Source organism: Cupressus sempervirens, chromosome 8 (assembly GCF_028749045.1).
Source record: "Cupressus sempervirens isolate cs-2001-9-10 chromosome 8, ASM2874904v1, whole genome shotgun sequence".
Taxonomy (NCBI): Eukaryota; Viridiplantae; Streptophyta; class Pinopsida; order Cupressales; family Cupressaceae; genus Cupressus; species Cupressus sempervirens.
The window spans coordinates 420618363-420639124 of NC_143125.1; positions in this window are offsets into that span (position 1 = coordinate 420618363).

Below are 20762 nucleotides of genomic sequence, written 5' to 3' on the forward strand. Positions count from 1 at the left end.
GAAGTAACTAAGAGGGGAGGGGTGAATCAACTACTACTAAAATAAATCCCAAATCCCTTAGATGTCAGTACAAAAATACAATTTGAAAACTGATTACTACTGATACTTGGTAAATACACATAAAATATTATAAGTTGGTAAGTACTGATTATACTTGGTAAATGCTTAACATGCAAACTTTAGATGTTATCTATGATTACCATTACTTTAACTTAGTTGCAAACACATAAAATAAAATAGCATGAACACATTTGACACCAAGATTTAACGTGGACACCCAATTTGGAAAAAACCACCAATTGTAACTAGTTATTGTTTTCACTCTTCTAAAGTGAGCCTTGTTAGGAGCCAACCCTATTAAAGGTTACAAAACACACTATTAGGTGTGACCTTGTTAAAGGATTTAATCACCCTGTTAGGAGTGGCCTTATTAGAGGTGTTGAGACAATTCAATAGATTGCCACCTTGTTAGTGTAATACCCCAAAATTGGCAGATTGCCATATTAACCAACTTTGATTTATTTAATTATTCCTAAGTCCTATTTTACTAGGAATTTCTAATTCTGATAATCGCTACTTGGCCTAGGTGTCAAATGCAGAAAATCCTAATTTGCATTAGTCATATTATTTATTTAATTCTTAAATATCAACTCAAATTAGCTACATAAACCTATTGATTTAATTTAATTTAATTATAAGTGTTCTACTTTAATTAAATTAAAATTAACTCTTTAGCTAATATACAAAGGCATTAAATACATTTAATTTAATAAGATATCTCCTCTTTTTAATCATTGAATTTAATTATTCAATTAGTTAAAGTTATCCATTTATGAGGTCATATTCCATTTTATTAAATTAAATATTCACTCAAAAAGGAGCCAATTAACTCCTTTTATCACTCAAAAATGAACTAGTTAGCTCCTTTTATCACTAAAAAAGGAACCAGTTAACTCCTTTTATCACTCAAATGCAACCAGTTAACTCCTTTTTCATGAGAAAGTTTCCTTGATGATTGGCTCTCCTCTTCAATATTGACCGTCCATTATGATTATTCTCGACCGTCAATCACCTCTTGAATTCTATAAAAGAAGCTCTCCATTCCTCATTATAGAGGATGAATTTTGGAATTTGTGTCAAACTTATGCAAAAATTCTTACTCACTTTGCTCACATTTGCATAGCTTTATTTCTTTCATTGTAATATCATTTAGATTTTAAATATGCATCCATTTAACATACTATGCTTCTTCATTTCTTAGATTAACAATTGTATTTCTCATCTAGATTAATTGCACTTTCATTTAGCTACATAAATCCTTCATTCTAGAGGTCTAGTTGTCCATTTATCATTTTGAGAGAAAAGGCATAATACTTCTAGTTAGAAGGCAATAGGTTCTTGTGCCGAGTTGGTAATCAAAGGCCTTGCGCCTTCTACTCCTAATCTTGAACAACACAAAGATAAAACCCTTGATGGTCCATCTAGCAGAGGTGCAAAACTTGCAAAAAAATCAACAACTACTAGCTATAGTGTTCTAGATCAATTAAAATGATCTAATGCTGAAATCACAATCTTTGAGCTGCTTAAAATCTCGCTTGCTCATAGGCAGATTCTTGACAAAGCCCTCACTAGGGCAAATGTTTCTCAAGATCTTAATCTTGAGTGATTTGAATCTATGGTAGGTCATCTGACCTCACCTTACTCTATTTCCTTCTCTAAGGAGGATGATAATTCATTGAGTCACCCAAACAATCAACCTCTACACATTGAGGTCATGATACATTAGACACATGTTCTTTGGGTACTCATCGATAATGGAGCTAGGCTAAACATTGTCTCCACTACTTTGCTTAGATAATTAGATTATTCTAAGGACTTTATTGATCCTCATCACAAGATCACTACCAAAGCATATGATGAAGTCGAGTGAAATTCTCTAGGTCTTGTGGTGTTGCCCCTTCATGTTGATCTTGTAGAAAGGGATGCCACTTGTTAGGTCCTTGACATTCCATTAGCTTACAATATTCTACTAGGAAGGCCATGGATACATGAGATGCACACTGTTCCATCCACATATCATCAAACCATAAAATTCTTGTTTCATGGCTCCGAAGTCACTATCCCTACAAGTACTAGCTATACGTTCAATATGTTGAAAGCTGCTAAGAATTTTGTACCCGCTAATAGGGAATCTACTGATTATCATGATAACAAGCTAAAGAAAATTGAGTAGTCATTCAAGCTAAAAAACACTAGCATGGGTGAATACCACATCGAACTAGTGCTATCATTAACATCTCTTCCTCGGTCTCCCCATCATTATGGAAGACCATCTGAGGCAAAGAAGCCATTTGTGTTGACACCTCAAACCAAGTATAATGGTACTTTTTTCAAGGCTATAGTCCCCTTAGAGGATGAAAGTGAAAACAGAGCCATTTTTGCATGGCTTTACAAAGAGGAGACTTTGGTTGACCTCACAAAACAAGCTCATGAGATCACTCCTGAGAAATATGGCCCTGGTCTTAGACTCACAAACACTTTGGCTATAAGGGAGCTAGTCCTATTGGATGCAATAATAATGGTTTAGTTGATCCTATCAAAGCAATAGCTCAAAGAAATAGAGATACATTTGGTTTAGGCTTTAAGAAGACTCCCTTCCATTTAGGGGTTAACAAATTCATACCAGAGCCTGAGAGTTCATTCAAAAATGAGTCACAAGATGAGTCTGATACTCAAGAAGATAATACTGATGATGAGGATCCTTATCCTTATCCTATTCCTCACGATCTTGCTAAATTCTTTGCTAAGCCAGATGATTTTGTGCCACATGTTAGCACTATGGATAGTACTTGTGATTCTTCTAAGGACAATACTGATCCACACTGTGCCCATTCAAAACAAGGCAAGTCTAGTCAGGCATTACATGTTGAGTACCTATGTAAAAATCTAGATGATGAAGGAGAGTATGTCCCTATCACTATTGGGGAATTCTACAGTCTCTCACCATGTAGCACTGATTCTAAGGAATATGAATTTGACTCTCTTTCAGAAGAAACTATAGATAAAGAAAATGACCAAGTTCATGTCTATGAAAACCAAATCAAAGTAGGTGAAGTGTCTAGGGTTAGGTCAGAATAGTTTGATCCAACTAGTGTCCTCGAGTCTTCAATTGATGATGTTAGTGCTCAAAGGCATTCAAATACACTTGTGGATGAAGCTGCTCTAGGTCTCAAATTTTTGGTCCAAGCATTTAATAATTATACTGTGAACACAATCGAACCCACCACTACTATTTCACTCACATATCTTGAGCTTATAGACTAAAATTCTAATACATCTAGTGAAGTCCCCACATTCTAGAATGACTATGCTCTTGCCTACTACTTAAACATTGTCAAACTAGTAACGTCTTCCACTAGCGAACAAAAAATCAACATGACTGAAGCTAACATCAAATATCTTTGTCATACAGTAAAAAAGAAAAAAATTAGAAGATTCAATGGTGAAAACCACATTCTTGCAGTGTTAGAACCTAAAAAAGTAAAAATAAAAGACATATCCAAGGGTGAAAACCTCTCTTAGGCACCTGTAGATGAGATATTTGATGCACTTCCTAGTCATTCTCAGGAGAGATCATCAGTGCTAATAGAGCCAACATAGCCAATCAACAGAATCTCCAAAAGAAAAAGAGAAATTCATTGCCTTCTTCTAAGAGAAGAAGATAAACTTTGCGTGGACATATTTTGACATGCTAGGACTAGATCTTGATCTCATTATGCATCATTCGTCCATTGCACCAAGCATTAAACCAATTAAACAAAAAATTTGAAAAATTCATCCTCATGTTGCATTGCTCATCAAAGTTGAACTTGAGAAGCTTCCAAAAGCTGGTTTCATCCGTGCCATTGATTATGTTGAATGGATATCCAAGATTGTTTCAATCTCCAAGCATGACAAATCTATCAAAGTTTGTACTGACTTCCATGATCTCAACTTTGCATGTCCTAAGGATGATTTTCCACTTCCCAACATTGATATGATAGTGGACATGATAGAAGGATATGAGATGTACTCACTCATGGATGGAGTTTCTAGTTATAATCAAATCAAAATTGCACCAAAAGTTCAAGAAAAGACTGATTTTATTTGGGCATGGGGAACCTTTTGTTGGAATGTGATGCCATTTGGCTTGAAAAATGTTGGTGCTACATATCAAAGGATAGTCAGTACAATTTTCCATGACATAATGCATAAGACCATAGAGGACTATGTGGATGATACCTTGGTCAAGATTGCAAAATGCAATACTCATCTTCAAGATTTGGGACCTATCCTAGATCACATGGAAAAATTTAGTCTAAGGCTTAATCCCAATAAATGCATATTTGGTGTCACATCAGGGAAACTACTAGGATATATTGTGTCTGCAAAAGGAATTGAGGTGGATCCAGAGAAAGTTCAAGAAATCATGGATATGCCTCCACCCCGTAATATTAGTTAGATGAGAGGTTTATAAGGAAGACTCCAACCTATTTCCAGGTTCATCTCATAGTTGGCTGATAGATTAAAACCTTTTATAAGGACTCTACATAAGGGTGTGAAATATAACTGGAGTTAGGATTGCAAGCAAAGCTTGACACAGATAAAACAATATCTTGCTAATCTACCAATCTTGATGCCTCATATCTATGGGAAGCCTCTGATTTTGTACATTTTAGCAACTAAAACATCTTTGGGTATCTTATTAGCTCAAGAGGACAATAATAACAAGGAAAGAGCTATTTACTATTTGAGTCACAAGCTGATCTCTTATGAGATGAATTATAGTATCATTGAGAAAGCTTGCTTGGCAATTGTCTTTGCTTCCCAAAAGTTGAGACACTACATGCTTGCTCACACTACACGACTAGTGGCTAAAATTGATCCATTGAAGTACTTTCTTAGTAAGGCAACTCTAACAAGAATATTGGCTAAGTGGGTCATGATACTCAGTGAGTTTGACATTTAGTATGTTGAATGGAAGGCTATCAAGGGACAAGCAATTGCATATTAGCTAGCAGATGCACCGATGCAGAGTCTTCTCCCATTGAACATTGATTTTTTGGATGAGTCAATTTTGATGCTCACACACCAAACATGGGTAATGTTCTTCAATGGGTCCTTCACACAATAGGAATATGGTGTCGAGTTACTCTTCATAACACCACAGTGATATTTACTACCTAAAGCATACAAGATTCTATTTCCTTGTACAAACAACATTGCAAAATACGAGGCTCTGATCAATGGCATGAAGACTGTGGCTAAATGGAGAGTGGATCAGTTAAATATCTTTGGGGACTCTTAGTTCATAATCAACCAGGTTAATGATGTATATCAAATGAAGTATGAGATATTGATCCCTTACAAATGCATGGTTGATGACATGAAGAAATATTTTTCTCACATCACCTTCTAGCAAATTCCTTGGGCAAACAAAAAAGTAGTTGATGCCATGGCTACTCTTGCTTCCTTGTTACAAATGCTCGAAAATGATCTCCGACACAAGTTCCTGGTGGAAATGTTACTTTACCCTACCTATGATACCCCTGATTCTAGGATGATCTATTTTATTGTAGGAAAAGACTCATCTTGCTACCACCACATCTACTCCTATCTACATGACCAAACCATTTTAGATGGTCTAACTCAGAATTAAAAGCATCACCTTATCTATAATGCTTCACGATATGTCATTATTTCTAACAACTTGTTTAGGAGAGGTCTTGATGAAACAGTCCTTAGGTGTCTAGAACCCGAAGAGTCCAAATGTGCATTAATTGATGTTCACAAGGGAATTTGTGGATCTCACTTAGAAGGCTTGACACTAGCTCATAAAATTATTAGAGTTGGTTACTACTAGCCGAATATAGAGCAAGAGGCAATCAAGTATGCCAAGGCCTATAAATAGTGCCAGCTCTATGGGAATCTGATTCATGCTCTAGCCAGGGAGCTAATTCTATCTATCACACTATGGCCCTTCCAACAATGGGCCTTCGATCTTGTGGGTTAGATTCATCCATCTTCTTCAAATGGACATAAGTTTATCATTACCACTATAGACTACTTCACTAAGTGGGTAGAGGTAGTCCCTCTTTCCATAGAAAATGGAAAAAGTGTAGCTTTGTTCGTTATGAATTACATCATATGCAGGTATGGTGTACCTTCCTCCATTATTTCTGACAATGGATGATAGATTAAAAACAAGGATCTTAAGGAGTTGTGTAAAAGGTTTAGAATCATGCAAAATTGGTCTTCTATTTATTACCCCCAAGGTAATGGTCAAGCGAAAGCATCCAACAAGGTGATCCTTAAGATTTTGCATCGCACAGTTAGTAAATCTAGAAGGGACTGACACCTTTAGATTAATCTGACTTTATGGGCTTACAAAACAAGTATCAGAACTCCAACGGGTATAATGCCCTTTGCTTTAGTATATGGAGTAGATGTTGTGCTTCCCATTGAGGTTGAGATTCCTACTTTGAGAATCTCCATGAAAGGCCTCATCACTAATGAAGACTATAGAATATCTCAACTTCAAGAGTTGGAACTATTAGATGAACATCAACAAGTGGCATGTAATCATCTCCAAGTTTATCAACAGCGTATGTCTAGAAGTTACAATAAGAAAGTTAAGCCATGTGACTTCCAACTAGGTGATCTTGTTCTGAGAGAAAACCCTAAGAATCAATAACAATGAGTACAAAAGGGGAAGTTTGAACCTAACTAGCTTAGTCCATACATAGTCACTATAGTGTTTAGATCTAGTGCTTACCAACTTTCTATAGCCGAGGGAGAGGTGCTCAAAGAGCCCATCAACGCTCTCTACCTGAAGTGGTTCTACAGCTGATCTGATCACATAAGCTCTCTGTATATATTTAAATGTCTTGAAAAAAATCTAAAAATTTGCATGAAGTCATGAAAAAAAATCATTATCTTGGTGAAAAACTAGCAATAGGCACCTTGGTAATACCAAAAACATTTGAAAATTTCAAAAATACAAAAAATAAAATAAAAAAGAGAAAAATACAAAAAAATCAAAAAACAAAAAAAAAGTGCCATTGATGGAAACTTGGAAACAGGCATCATGGTAGCAAAAATATAATTTTTGCCAAGAAGGTGAAAACTTGGTAAATAGGCACCTCTTGTTCCCAATGCTATATCTTATAGTGCATCTTCTGGCTCATGTAAAGTTGCTTTCCTACTTTAGTTTGCTGCTTTCACTCATGTATCCATGGATTGAATCTTTTCATAATTTGGGGGCAAAACCATATAGTATTATAGGAATCTCTTGTGACAATCACCAATTGTTATAACTGCATCTGCCTACTATTGCTGGTGTTACTATTGAGATTCCTCTTATGGAATCTCTCTTGTGACTGTCACTAGTTGTTTTCACTGTGTTTTCCTACTGTCACTAATGTCACTTAGAGATTTTGCTCATGAAACATCTCTCTAGCATCAATCACCATTTGTTGCAACTTCATCTACCTACTATTTCTTGTGTCACTTTTGAGATTCCTCTCATGGAAGACCTCTCTCTCACATCAGTCACCAGTTCTTCTAACTGTGTCTATCTATTATCGCTCAGTTCCTATCAAGGTTCTTCATACTAAAGACTCCTCTTTGACTTCAATCACCATCTATTTTGATTGTGTCTGTCAATTATTGTCACCCTACTGAAGAGATTTCTTTCATACATGTTTTGCACATTGACACTTGACATCAATCCTACAACACAAAAAATGAACTAAAAATGCTGAATTTGTTTGAGATATGCCGAGCTTTCTTTGTTTGTTTTTCTTTTTCTTTATCATGTCTCTTCGAGTAACTTGATGATGCCATTTTAAACTAGAGAAGCAAGGACTGTGGGCATGATATTTTCTTTTCTTTCTATTTGTGGTTTAGTTCCAATGATTTGAGGCATACATACAAATGGAGTGTCCACTATAAGAATCTCCATCTAGTATTGGATGGTCGTGTGTACTGCAACTCCTTTTATATGGATAAATAATGAGATTGGTTCTTCTCCTTGCTTGTTGGAATGAACTCTTTATGCTATAGTAAATATTGATACTCGTCCTACTAAGTGAATGTACAGGTCACTGCAAGTATATATGGCAACTTTTGTCTTAGGTTACAGAAACAAGGGTCATTGCGGATAGAATACTTACTGATTACTTAGCATAAGAGGGATCTTCCATGTGTCTGGTGTGTTTGCATGCAAGAAACATTCTAGTCATCCTAGTGTTTATGCTCTAATGCTTATGTTCACTTGCTATATTAAAAGGGAAAAATATTATGGTCATTTTGGCTTCTTGTGCCTCAAATGCTTACATTTAATCCTGACAAAACTAGAACATATGTCCTATTCATATTTCCATGATTGCAATATCAGTGGGAATTGTATGACATATGGGGTTTCTCTATGTGCTTAGTGATGAATATTTTTGAAGCTTGGTAACCAAACCTAGGGTTGCATCTAGTTTAAGGTTGGATCTAGCATAGGGTTGCATTGCATATTCTGCTTGCATAAGTTCGATCATTGATTTACTTGCATCCTTTATGATGTGGGATTTTCGGCCTCTTCAAAGTATCATGTTTCTTCATGACTACACAAATGATTGATTAATCACCCTCTTGGCTGCTTTGACTTCTCTGAATCCATTTTTAGGATCAAATTTGAAATTTGACACACTTAAAACAACTCAAAATCACATTTTAAAATTTTGGGACTAGTCCGGTCGAACGCTTGTGCAGTCCATTTTTTTTTCTGATACTTTGTGCATTTTGAAATCTTTTCAAATCACACTTTCTCCAAATTTTCCAAAATTTTTGAAAAAAGTCAAATTTGGTCAAACTTTGGTCAAAATTGATCTTTTAGACCTTGAAATCACTTCAAATTGGCTTCTATATTTCTTCTAATCGTTCTAATCTCTTCTAAATTCTTTTGATCATTCTGATCTCTTCTATATTTCTTCTGATCATTTTGATCTCTTTTATGTTCTGCTAAACTTTAGATTTCTTCAGTATCTTTTAACATACTGCACTACATCACATTTTTGGTTTGTCCTCTTTCAATTTCACTCTCAAGGGGGTAGGATGATTACATCATTGAATCTAAATTTCAACTAAATCTAAATCTTATGTCCTAATCACTTTGGGCATCTTCTCACTCGGGGCATTTTGTTCCCATCTTATGTCCTCATTACTAGGGGCATTTCATCACTTGGGGTATCTTCTTCCCCCCTATTTGGCATATTTTTCATCTATCTCATCTTTTGATTAGCTGATCAACCTTATAACATTTTTGGTTAGAGTTCGATGGATAGGTATCAAGATAGTTTAAACCTTGACTCCTAAGGATCAAGCCTCATTCTAAGGATGATTCCATGACTCACAATTGGATCTTGTTATTTTTTATGTACCAGTATTCAGATGTTCTATCTGGACTTTGGGGGATTAAGCTCCATCCTGGAGATAATTCCAATTCTAGCTAAGAATTAAGCTTTGTTTTGGAGATGGTCCTAACTTTTGTCAAGAATTAAGCTTCATTCTAGGGATAATTCTAGGCTCTTACTGTCAATCACTATTCAATGGACAGGTATTGGGACAGGCTAAACCCCGACTCCTGAGAATTGAGTCTTGTTTTGGGAACAATTCTATGAAATTTGACAATCTTTGTGTTATCAATCTCAGTATCTAGGTGGTCTATCTAGATCCCTAAAGGTTAAGCTTCGCTCTGGAGAAAACCTTTAAAATACTTATCAATTTAGGTATCTAAGTGTTCTTCTTGGATTCCTTAAGATTAAACTCCGTTCTAGAGATAGCCTTTAAAAGCTAATCAATTGGTCTTTGTATCATCAATTTCAGAACCAATCTCATTTCTTGATCTATACTTTTAATTTCTTTGAATCAAACATGCTGCTCACACATTCATTCAAAGAGGGGCAAATGTAGTACCCCAAAATTGGCACATTTCCATATTAACCAACTTTGGTTTATTCAATTATTTCTAAGTCCTATTTTACTAGGCAATTCTAATTCAAAAAATTCTAATTTGCATTAATCATATTATTTATTTAATTCCTAAATATTGACTCAAATTAGCTACATAAACCTATTGATTTAATTTAATTAAATTATAAGTGTTCTACTTTAATTAAATTAAAATTACCTCTTTAGCTAATATATGAAGGAATTAAATACATTTAATTTAATAAGATATCTCCTCTTTTTAATTATTGAATTTAATTATTCAATTAGTTAAAGTTATCCATTTATGAGGTCATATTCTATTTTATTAAATTAAATATTCACTCAAAGAGGAACTAGTTAACTCCTTTTATCAGTCAAAAAGGAACCAATTAACTCCTTTTATCACTCAAAAAGGAATTAGTTAACTCCTTTTATTACTAAAAAAGGAACCGGTTAACTCATTTTATCACTCAAAAAGGAACCAGTTAACTCCTTTTATCACTCAAATGTAACTGGTTAACTCCCTTTACATGAGGAAGTTTCCTTTATGACTGGCTCTCCTCTTCAATCTTGACCATCCATTCTGATTAATCTCGACCGTCAATTACCTCTTGGATTGTATAAAAGAAGCTCTCCATTCCTTATTACAGAGGATGAATTTTGGAATTTGCATCGAACTTATGCTAAAATTCTTACTCACTTTTCTCACATTTGCATAACTTTATTTCTTTCATTGTAATATCATTTATATTTTAAATATGCATCCATTTAGCATACTATGCTTCTTCATTTCTTAGATTAATAATTGCATCTCTCATCTAGATTAATTACACTTTCATTTAGCTACATAAATCCTTCATTCTAGAGGTCTGTTTGCCTGTTTCTCATTCTGAGAACAAAGGTATAATCCTTCTAGTTAGAAGGCAATAGATCACTCACACATACAATTAGAGGATTTATAAATAGTTGTTAAGTCAAATTTGTTAGGAGATTTAGCTCACTTCTACAATGGTTAGAGAGTAACAATGAGATGACTTGATTTGAATGCAATTGACTTGCTGATTAAAGATCCTTGTTCTAGCTTGTACTTGATCCTTCCTGATTGAATATAACTTTTTTTATCCACAAGGATATCCTACTTATCTTTCAAATTCACTTCCTCTCTTCATCATTAAATCTTCAATACATTCATCACATCTTCATACTTGCACACTCTCAACTTGACCTTATACTTATATCTTTCATATTGTCAAGTCAATTCAAATACAACTTAGAATAATTAATATTCATCACCTCAATCAGCTAGAACCAATAGATAAATCAATTAAGCTTAATATGCTAAAATAAGAAATTCCTTCATTAGCCAACCCAATTTGATAGAAACTAAATCAGAAGTGATTTCTTGTATTAACCAAAAAAAGCTTGGTTAACACTACAAACTTGCTAAGATCCTTTGGCAACCAAGTGAGCTTGGTTAGCATTGGTTTCAACCAAATTTCCTTCATTAACTGAGTGAGATCGATTAACACTCATCTTTTGCACACTTTCCTTTGATGCCCAAGTGAACTCAGTAGACACTACCTTCTAAACTAGGCAACCACAAGAATGCTCGATAGGCACAAAAAATTGTCTTCACTACCTGAGTGAGCTTGACATATACTTACTAATAATGATATGAAATTTGTGTAACATCAAATACAACACAAAATTAATCAATTGTATCCAACATGAATAGCAGAACCAAAGGCTTGACAAAAGTAATATTTTCCTCATCCTCCAAAAGAGTGAGAAAGGAATCATCAACAAAGTGCCCATTGACCAACTGAGAAGAGGAATCTGGTAAGGAGATTCCATGAACCAAACTAGAATAAATTTAGAGGGCTAGCAAGTAACCAAACCCTTCAACAAAAAGAACATATAAAGTTGGAGCTAGAGGGAAACCTTGCCAGATGGAGCAAAAGAGCCCAAAGGCTTCAAATTAAGAGCTATTGATAGTAATACAAGCACTAGTATCTTCAAAAAGAATCTCCATAGATTGAAGAAAATTGGTACCAAAATCAAGAGCTCAAAGCATAGCCAAGATGAAAGGCCATTCAATTCAGTCATAAGCTTTAGCAAAATCAAATTTCAAAAACATAAATGGTTGATTGGATTTGCGAGCCCACTTGATGCCTTCCTAGACAACAATGATGTTGTCAAGAATATACCTGGACTTAATAAAACCAATTTTCTCTGGCTGCATAATTAAAGGTAGGAGATGACAAATTTTAAGAGAAGTTTCCTTAGAAATAATCTTATAAGACACATTAAGCAAAGTAATGGGCCGCCAGTTATAGATATGCTCAGGATTACCATCTTTAGGTATGAATTTGATGTTTCCTTTATTGATAATAGCTCTTAGAATCTTAGAATGATAGGCTTCAAGATAAGCTTTGTGTAGGTTGGGACAATAGAATCCCAAAGGTGTTTGTAAAATTCACAAGAAAACCCATCACACCTAGGGGATTTATCATCAGCCATGGAAAGACCGCCTCCTTGAGGTCTTAGATGGTGAGAAGTTGCTCATAGAAAGCATGTTGCTCAATCACTAGGCAATCTATTTGTCATGACAAATCTTGGCAAGCTAAAAATTTGCAAATCAACATCAAAAGGGTTAAGGATGAGAGCTTCAGAAGCTTTCTTAAGAGTCGTGATAGTGGATTCATAAGATCATCATTTGAAAACTACCAACTTCCACCCATAGATACATAGAAATCTAGTAGTTCTAGTAACAACATCATTCCACCATTGAATCCAACCTATGACGTGGCTCCAAATTCTAGACACGTAGGATATGAGCAATAATGGAAGCATGCATCAACACTAATGTATTGAGGAAAAACTACATCTTAACAACTCGTTGAACAACTGTGTGCTAAGAAATGGAAAAACAAATAGGGTAGTGATCTAATAACATCATGTTTGGTAAAGGAATGATAGGAAAGTCTCAATCCTCAAAAAAGGAGAAAAAAGGTTGAGCAGTAATCATGGCACGATCGAGACATTTTAAAATGCAGTAAGAGCCAGCTCAAAAGTTAGACCAACTGTGCCAGACCCCACTATGTTGGTAGCAATTAGTATTGGGATCAAAAAGGCCCAATTTATTATGCATGTAATACTAGGATTCCCTTTCCCCAACTGTCCAATGAAAAGGAAAAATGTCATCTTTTTCAGAGGCCAACTCAACCATATTGAAATCACCATACATAACCTAAGTAGCTGGAAGCAAGTTGTCAACCATCCAACTCTACAATTGAGATCTTTTCACAGCATCATTGGAAGCATAAATATTAACTACTCCAAAGGAATGATTTTTGATAGAAAGAAAAAGCCAAATTATTCTATGCATGGGTTCATAACCATGTGTAATAATAGAAAAATGAAGACGAGGTGACAGAAGAGTAACTACACCACCTCTACAAGTTTCATGCTGAGAGGAAAACATAATGTCATTTGATCAAATGATGTGACATGCAGAGGAAAGTATGAAACCAAAAATTTTAACCTCTTGCATGCAAAGAAAATCTAAATTACCAAGTCTATAATGGGTGTCCTTGACATAGTACTTTCTAGAGAGGTCTGTAAGACCTTGCACATTCCATGATAAAAAAATTCATGAAAATTCTTCCATATCTTCCTTGTCCTCGAGAGAGGAGTAACTATTTTGCAAGAAAGTTAAAACTTGGTTGAAACCAGAAGGAAACACCTTTGGATTGATAACCCTTCTTTTCTCCTCTGGTTTCTCAACATATTTGGGAGGATTGCAAGAATGCCACACATTCTAAGTCATAATGGAGGATGCAACAAATAAAGTGTGAACCACAATAGAGGTGGTAGCCCTTGTAGATGCCTTGATCCCCTATGAACTACCAGGGTTTGAAACCTATGAAACAACAAGGTTTGATTTTAGAAAAACTATCATTGACCCTACAATGGCTGGGGTTTGTGCTCCTATTGAAATAGGAGGAGCCAAAATGATAGTCGCATATGACTATTTAGGAGTCGAGGGAGTCTTTCCCTTGTGCCCAATAGTAGTCCATTCTTCTTTTTGTTTCCCTTCAGTTGGTTTGGTAGGGGCCTCCTTAGGTGGGGGTTTAATCTTGGGCATAGCCAAAGGGTAATCTCTAATCTTTTTTTCTATTGACTGGCACCTATCACAGGTGTTGGGTAGGTTCAAATAGAGCACATTTTGAGAGAATGTTTGAGAACTAATTTGAATCTCCATAGAATCCTTGAGATCCTTCGAGAGATCAACCTCAATGCACACACATTTTGAAGGATGAGCATTGAAATTTTTTTCATGTTCCTTGGTAATAAATTTGCCAAGAGTATTGGCAATGGACTCAATTAAAGGCCAACATGGCAAGGGTAAACCTGGGAACTTGACCCACACAAGAACCCTAAGCTTTTTGTCATCAGAGATAGTGAAGTCTCTTGACCATCTTTGAAAAACTAATAGGGAGGAACACATTGACTAAGGACCATTGTTAAAAATTGCATCTACTTGAGATAGGTTGGCAAAAAAAAATTAAAAAACCTTTGGCAAGGTTTTACATAGTGTCAAGGTAGACTCCATGAGGAGTCTAGCTCTTTTTTACCCATTCTTAGATCATAGCTTTAGGAGGAGTCCTAGCCACAAAATACCCTATCAAGGTATGTTGTTCTAACCAATCACAATCAACGTCAAATTCTTGCAAAGGAAGGATAATATTAAGATTGCCTCATGAAAGATCTTTGGGATGAATTTGCGAGGATATTTGTTCAATGGAGGTGCCATGACTTTCTGAAGTAGCACCATAAGCACCAGTATCAACAACTGGGTCACTGCTGGCCAAGGCCATTATAAACTATCCTAAGACCTCCTAGACTAATTATGGTTTGACAGGTGGTAAACATAGAAGGAGAGCTTAGATAGAGAGTTGTACACAAGGAAACTCAAAGAACGCACCAAACCCTAGCATAGAAAAAATACTTGAGATATCCCCTTTCACTAATCGAGATTCAATTCATTAATTGAATATTCAATATATCATTCTAACTTAAAATTTGGAGTCTTTTTTTTTAATTTATCAATTTAATAACTCAAATATAAACTTAAAATAAAACAAATTATATCTAATTTTGAATGAAATAAACAAAGTGAGAAAAAATAGTTTTGGTGTGTAACTTATAAATTTTTGTCAAGTGATTCGAATCCATAAACAAATCAATGTAAAATTGACTATTCAAGCAATAAAAATTATTTTTTCACTAAATAAGTGGGTCAACTACAATATCTATATTACATGTAAGTAATATAAAATGATATAATAAGTAATATAAATTGAAATTAAAAAAATAAGAAAGGTAAAAAAAAGTTACCTTAATTTTAAAGTCGCAATTCTCTTTACAAAATAAATCTAATTTAGATTTTTTAATAATAATATATGTGCTTAAATGTTCAATCAGACAAGTAACTATAAAATAATTAATTTACTTTTATTGGTTTCAATAAATTAAAATATGACTATTTAAAAAAAAAAAAGGTTCTATAGTACAAATATATTAAATTAGATTGTAAATATATTAAATCATACATTTTAAAGTAAGAGGCATGCATTGAACTAAAAAGAGTTGTAATTTTTGTACTATATTTAATTTAATAGAACTGTTGAACAATGGAAATCAAAATTTCACCTAAATTCTATAACTTAAAAAATAGTTTTACCATTAATTTTTTTAAAAAAATACTATAACATTTATTTTATAATATCTTATTATTAAATTTAAAAATATTAAAGTATCAATTTTTACATAAGTAATATATAATTTAAAATGTATATAAGAAACTCTAACTATAAAATGTAAATTAAAAAATTATTAAATGGAGGAGCCTATGTGAAATTCTACAATTTTCCAACATAATGTTCCCAAGAGTTGTAAAAAACAAGATTTAATAGATAATGAAATACAACCAACTACAAAATGGGAGAATTGATATAGTTGGAAAATTGGAAGTGACACATTTCTACACAATTGGTTACTGCTTAAATGACTCACCATGCTTGTACGCCACAATTATGAAGACATTGTAGGATGATTTGAGAGGTGATATGACAAGTATGTCATTCCTTTTTTGATTCAAGACTTAAGATAAGGCCACATCACATCACCTCTTGCTAGTCACATACTGTTCACAATTAATTGATACTTATCTACATTCGTAACTTCTGTTATTTTTTGAATTCAAAAAATATTTAAATCTCTAGCAAAATTAGTATTGGGTAATGAGAAAATAGTAATTAGTGAACATAAATTCAATTTAAAAATAAAACTTTACCAACTTTAGAATCTTGAAATTTTTTAGATTGTAAAAAGAATAGGATATGTCTAGTGAACACATTAGTTCCCTACCTAAATATATATAAGCAGAAACTAATAGTTAATTAATAATTAAAGAACTATTATTTAATAAGAATAATGTATGCATAAAATGTGAACTCAAAATGTCCATTTTAAGATCCTACAATGATAATTTCAAAAGAAGAAATTTGTGTGGATTTTTCAGGGTTCATATTCTTATAAAGGTAGAAGAGTGATCAAGTTGTCTCTTACTAATATTAGCAAGGCTTGGTCTTGTCTAGATGCAAGAAAATGATTAGGAATTATACTTACATCATGTGAAGGTTGAAGTGTAGAGACAAAGGAGAAGCCTTCTCTTTAATATTGAGGTCAATAAATATTCTCATGTTAAGATGTAGATGTAAAGGAGAAGTAGGGAAGAGTATTCCTTCTCAATAATAATAAGGTATGATTTCTATTTGGACCTTAATTCGTCCCTCCATACCACTAATACCATGTCCATTATATTTGTGTTTAAAGATTATATTAAATGCAAGATTGAAACATGTGTGCAAATCCAATGTGGAAGTACTTCCATCATAAACCTCATTAAATCTGGTCATGTGAGCTTATTTTTAAACATTAAAAGAATGAATATATTTACAAGGATTGATCCTTATGAGGAAATGTCACCTGTATTAATCTTATTGATGTTCGTTTGGAAGATAAGAGAATCATGTTTCACTAAGTTGTGAATATTAGATGTTCCATATCTAATATTAGGTAGCAGGTCATTAAGGAAGTGAATAAAATCTTCTTTCATTGAAATAATATTTTCTATAGGTATTGAGTGTTGAATGGGAAAATGGGAAAGGATTTTAAAAGATGGGGTTTGGAATATGGATCATCATCCTCTGTACATCCAAAATGGTAGCATAATTTCAGCCCTTTTCTTGCATATCCTTACAACTGCCTAGTCTAGGTGTGACTCTTTAAACAATTGGAGCTTGGAGCTTTGGATTACAAATAGAGCTAGATGGCATGTAAAGAAAAGCACACAATTGATTTCTTAGATTTTAGGCTATGGAATGTATACAGCCCCACCCTATCAAAGGAGAAAACTTTAGCATGGATGGAGATAGAAAATGATGGTAGTGGCTATGGTATAACTTATATGCACCCAAACTAGTTTTAAATAGTCTTAAGTCTTTAATATACAAATGAAATACACTCAAAAAAGGTGCATAGGAGAGCGTGGTTTTTTTCGCTCTGCTAGGGTTTCTTGCTTCATGCAATCTTTCAATTTTTTGTGTATGTCTTTTCATCTAAACTTTCCCTCTATTAGCTCCACTTGTCACATTGCATTTACCGTAGGAGTTTTTTAGGCTAGGATATAATGGCTTCGGCCAGTGTGAACTAGTTGTTTCTGGTGTTCACACTACTACTTCAGTCTACCATGGTGCCTCCACAAAAAAAACATCCTTGCAAGTTCTACCTGAAGGTTTTTCACGAGGTAATCCTGACATTATCCTTCCTTTGCAAGAATTTGATGCTACATGTGATTGGTTAGAACAACACACCTTAATAGTTTATTTTATGGGTAGAACTTCCCCTAAAGCTATGCTCCAAGAATGGGTTAACAAGAGCTGGACTCCTCATGGAGTCTGCCTTGACATTGTGCAAAACCTTATGAAAGGTTTTTTTTATTTCACTTTTCCAACCCCTTGTAGGCAGACACAGTCTTTAACAATGAACCATGGTCTATGCGTTCTTCCTTGCTTGTTTTTCAAAAATGGTCACAAGACTTCACAGTCTCGGATGATAAAAAGCTTAGGGTTCCTATATGGGTTGAGTTCCCAGGTTTACCCCTACCTTGTTGGCCTTTCATTGTGTCCATTGCCAAAGCCCTTGGCAAAGTTGCCACCAAGGAGCCTGAGAAATTCTTCAATGCCCGACCATAATGATGCATTTGCATAGAGGTGGATCTTTGCAAGGATTTGAAGGATTCTATGGAAATTTAGATTGGGACTAAAACCTTCTCTTAGAAGGTTCTTTACTTGAACCTCCCCAACACCTATTATAGGTGCCAGTCCACAAAACACAAGATAAAGGACTACCCTCTAGCTACACCTAGGGTCAAGCCCACACCTAAAGAGGCACCTGCCAAATAGGCCAAAGGGAAAAAAGAAGAATAGGTTACTGTTGGGCATGAGGGCAAGGCTCCTTCAAATACCTTTCCCCCCCCCCCAAGTAGTCCTATGCTACAGTCACCATGGTTCCTCCTATAAATACAGGAGGTCAATTAAAGCCAGCATAGGGATGCAAGCGATGGACAAAGGAACTACTTCCAGAGTTTCGTAGGTTTCAAACCCTTCCGGCTCATAGGGGATTAAGGTAGTCGCCAAGGTTTTTGCCTTGGTTGGGTTGCAAAATCCTCTTGCTGCCTCTTCCATAGCACCACCAACAATGCAACATTCTCATAGTCCTCCTAGATGTGTGAAGATACTAGAGGTGAAATGTCAGGCTGTAAGTCCAAAGGGTTTTCTATTTGAATTCAACCATGTTTCTACCTTCTTGAAGAATAGCTACTCCTCTCTTGAGGATGAAGATCATATGGAAGAGTTCTCATGAACTTCCTATTATGGAATGTTCAAGGTCTCACAGACCTCCCCAGAAAGTACTATGTTCAGGATGTCTGTCATAGACTTAGCAATTTAGATTTCCTCTATTTGCAAGAAGTTAAAATTTTTGGTTTCATTCTTTCTTTGGCATGCCACATAATTTGGCAGGATGGCATGATGTTTTCTTCCTAGCACGAAGCTGGCCGAGGTGGTGTAGTTACTCTCTTGTCACCTCACCTTCATTCTGCTATTATTTTGCATGGTTCTGACCCCACGCATAGAATTATTTGGCTTTCTCTTTCCATTAACAATCATTCTATTGTTGTCATTAATGTTTATACTTCGAATGATGCTGTGGAAAGATCCCAGATGTGGGCCTGGCTGGTTGACAACTTGCCTCTAGCTACTTGGGTTATGTGTGGGGAGTTTAATATGGTTGAAGTGGCCTCTAACAAAGATGACATTCTACCTTTTCGCTGGACAGCTAGGGTAAGACAAGCCTAGTATTACATGCACAATAAATTTGGCCTTTTTGATCCCAATATGACCTGCTGCTAGGATAGTGGGGTTTGGCACACTTGGTCCAAGTTTTGAGCTAGCACTGACTGCATATTAAAATGCCTTGATCGTGCTATGATCACTGCATAATAGTTTTTCTCTTTTTCTGAGGATCAAGATTTGCTTGTCATTTCCCTACCAAATGTGACATTATCTGACCACTACCCCATTTATTTTGTCATTTCTTGGGAAACAGCTGTCCCAAAGGTGGCCAAGTCTCAGTTCTTCCTCGACACGTCTGTGTTGATGCATGCTTCCACCATTTTGCACATCCTATGTGTTTGGAACTTGCATTCTCAAAGGGGATGGATTCAATGGTGGAATGATACCATTACCAAAACTGTCCAATTCTTATGCATTTATGGGCGACAATTGGCTATGTTTTCTAAATAGTCATATGAAGCTAGTATGCTTACCCTCAAAAAATCCTCTGAGGCCCTCACCCTCAATCCCTTTGATGTGGACTTGCAAATTTAGCTTGCCAAGCTTCACCATGAAAAACAAATTGCTGATAATTATGCTACGTGAGGAGCCCAAATCAAAGCCCATCTCCACTAGTTGGAGGTTGGTGACAAAGCCTCGAAGGAGTTTTTTGAGGCTCTTGGTGCTCATCATACCAATGTTGGGATTAAAAAAATCAAACAAGGAAATGTTGTTCTATCAAGTCTCCCACCATCTTGAAAGCATTTGTTCATCACTATGAGAACATGTTTGCTTCGTAGGGAAATTTGATTGCTTAGGAGGAAGCTCTCAAAAAGTGTATTTTTGTTACTCTAAAGCATCTAGCAGCTGAGCAATGCAATTTCTGTGAGGAACTTCTTTCCCTCTGACACCTTAAAGAGGTGGTCTACTCCATGGCAGATGACAGGTCCCCTAGGTGTGATGGGTTCCCTTGTGAATTCTACAAACACCTCTAGGAGCATATAGGTCCTGATCTGCACAAAGTTTATCTTGAAGCCTATCACTCTAAAAGCTTAAGAGCCATTATAAACAAAGGAAATATCAAATTCATACCTAAAGCCAGTGATCCAAAGGATATATGTAATTGGAGACCCATTACCCTTCTGAATGTGTCATACAATATCATTACTAAGGCTCTCTCTCTCAAAATCAGGCACATGTTGCCCTTAATTGTGCAACCAAAGAAAACTAGATTCATCAAGTCCAGATATATTCTTGAAAACATCATTGTTGTCTGGGAGGGAA